Genomic DNA, 3,238 nt, shown 5'->3' on the forward strand with positions numbered 1-3,238 from the left:
TTTATTTTATTTTATTCTCACACTACGCTAACAATACCTGAACAATGTTTGTTAATTTTTATTATGTGAATACTCACTACAAAACAATTAGGCTTCCATGACTCATGGGTATATGCAAATTGAAGGAAGAGTGAAAAGAAAGTGTCATAAATGAAAAAAATGCGCCTTTTTTTGGGAAAAGATGGAGTTTTTGGATTTTTTGTTATTTTATGATAGTTATTAACGTCCTCGATTTATGACATTTATTAAATGTCATTAATTAATTGTAATTATGGGTTTTTGTTTTTCAAAGAAAAGTAAAGAGAAAAAGGGGAAAAAAAATTCTAAGCCTTCTATTCTCTCTTCCTCCCTCTCCTTCACGCCTCCCCCCTTTCATGCCTCTCTCTCCATCCTTCTCTGTGCAACTTCCTACTAGAGTTTGATATCCTAAATCTCGTGGATCTCATAATTTGTAATTGTATTGTACAAACACTTTATTTATCTAATAAAATTTATAGGTATTTTTTTTAATATATAGTAACATTAACCCATAAAAACCAATAAACTGAGATTCAAGGTTATCTTTTGTAACTTAAACAACCTGTAGTACATGGATAAGATTGGGTACCTTATCCTGGTGACACTACAAATACTACTGATGACATGCAGAAATACATGTCATCTTAGGCTTTTTACATAGAATTATGAAGGTTGTTAGGCAGAATATGTGTCAATCATGTTAGGAATTCACAAGAAAATGAGCTTGCGTCGATCAACATGATTGAATCTCAGCTAACCCGTTATTTTGCGTTATTATGCGTTCAATGTTCTATTTTTGTAGCTAACGTAGGAAATGACCGCAAACGCGAAAACCGAACCACCCAATAGACGACCGCATGCGGAGAAATACTCCACCGCAAAGGCAAACGCACCGATCAATGCATGGATGTTGCAGTGATCTGTTGTATGCGTCCATCACATGGGAGTTGCACTCGTCAAGCGATTGCAGTTATCATGTAGAGTTGCGGTATTAAACGAATGCGGTCAATGAATGATTGCGGCTACGTGACAACGCATTCTAATGGGATCAACGCAAGGTTGGTGGAATGAACGCATCAACGCATCTACCTCGAGAAAAACCAAAAGATGATGTTGACATTTCACCTACCACGCCGTTAGTAGCAGAGGTTCATAAAGAACTAACGCGCCGAACGTCAAACTCAGAGCAGTCCAATTAATGCTGTCGGCGATCCAAGATCTATAAATAGAAGCCGATGAGCAGAAATTCAAGTGATCCAAGGTTTTTGCCTGAGGTTCGCCTAGGGCGGATCCTTGCGATCCAAACAAATGCGTGAGAAGATGGCTGAAAGTTCTTCACCTCCTTCATCCATTCCGAGTGACGACCGAAACCCTCGACCAGAGCTAGGTCTCGAGAGAGTCAGCTCCTCTGCCCATCCATAGCACCACCGGCAGCCTTAACGCACATCCGTTGGGAGCAAGCCTTTGCTTCCAGCCAGTCATTTCATTTCCTTTTCTTTTCTCATATTGTATTGTATGACATTTTGGAATTAAGGAATTAATACAATTTGTTTTCAATGCATTTCTCTTTTCCTTTGACTCCATCTTCATCTTCTTCGCTTAGCATCTTTACTTTCATTGTAACACTTAGTGGAATTTCTTGGGTATTGCATACTTGGTCATGTGGATTAGGGATATGAAGCATGTAGCAACCCACCGAGAGGTATGCGTTGCGCGAGTGTGTGAGTAATCTTAATTGCTTAGTGTGAAGTTGCTGCAACGCTTGTCTATAGGCTAACGCATTGCTTGTCTATAAGTGAAGTCAGCAACAATCAACTGCCCCGGAGGGTAAGTTGTTGGACGTATTAAGCAATGTATGCATTGTTCACTAGGGATAGTAACAATCTTAGGTTAGCAAAGTTCATGCAGTTATCTTGTCCTATGAGCGTATCATTCATCATTTAGGCATACTTGGGAGAGTAGTCTAAAGCACAAATCTAAGACTCAGAAGAGCAGATTGGAACACATAGGCAAGAATGGAGAACTTAGGGATAAGCTCTGTTTGCTTCACACAATGTATGCACCCTACAGAATGGATTTGCATGCGTCCAGGAAGTAGGATATGGTGGCGGTATGCAGTCATCCCGACATTTATGTATACACATCGCATACGTCCTAGATTTAGGCTTTTAGTGTGTGTAGCATGATCGCATGGTTTGCATTGACTAAGGTTGCCCTTGCGGTCACTCTTAAGGGTTGCAATGAAATCATCTCTGCATTTTATCTATTTTCCCACACATTTATTTCATGTCAAGGTTTGTCGTATCTCTACCTTTCATGCATATTCTCATTGCGTTGTTTGTTAGATAGGAGTAGAAGTAGGATTAACTTAGCAACATCACTTCCATTCTTTTATTCAAACCGCCGCATGCACATTACCGCATACATATAGCTACAAGTCCCTGAGTTCGACCTCGGATTACCCGAGAAACTTACGTTGGTATTATACTTGGTTCCAGTGTAAGAAAACTTGTGGCAGGACGCATGGTCATCGCTTACATTCATTAATGCATTATCAGTCCAACACATGATCACCGATGCATGACTATCAACGCATATGTTAGGAACATGCATCGCATACTACGTCCACGGGATTTTGGTTTTCGAGTAAAAATTGACTTCTAATTTCCCATCATCAACTACCCGCTTTGTAGTTGTTACAATTATTGTAAAGTGCTACAAATGATTTGATCCTTTCATTCATGTGGAGACAAGTGAGCGGAAATATTTTATACAAAGAGTTTGTAAAAGATTGGACTACGAAATGAATAGTCTCTCTATATAACACCGTTGTTAGAAGAGACTTACATTACACCAAGATGACAATAGGTGACTTGACCTGAATCCTGAGTGAGTTGTGAACTCCTGCGTATGAAGGCAGTCCTTTTGCATGGATGAGAGTGGTTAGTTTCGTCGACTCAATATGTCTACCATTTTGGGGATTTGTCTGATAAAGGAGCTGGGAACATAACTACACAAGAAGGAAATCACTCATTCTCAATAGTTAAAGAATGTAGAGAAATTTCTCCTTTAAGGGCTAATTCTGAAGCTTAAACAATATGGCGCCACACCCTCTCCTGGCCCGAGAGAGATTAGGTTATAGTTGGATTGTAACTTATTGTTCATTAGAGGTATTAATGGTACTTAAGAAGTTAGATATAACTATAAGGGAAAAACGGTA

The sequence above is a fragment of the Benincasa hispida genome, chromosome 1 (assembly GCF_027475165.1).
Source record: "Benincasa hispida cultivar pf3 chromosome 1, pf3_genome.v1.1, whole genome shotgun sequence".
In the NCBI taxonomy this organism is placed as follows: domain Eukaryota; kingdom Viridiplantae; phylum Streptophyta; class Magnoliopsida; order Cucurbitales; family Cucurbitaceae; genus Benincasa; species Benincasa hispida.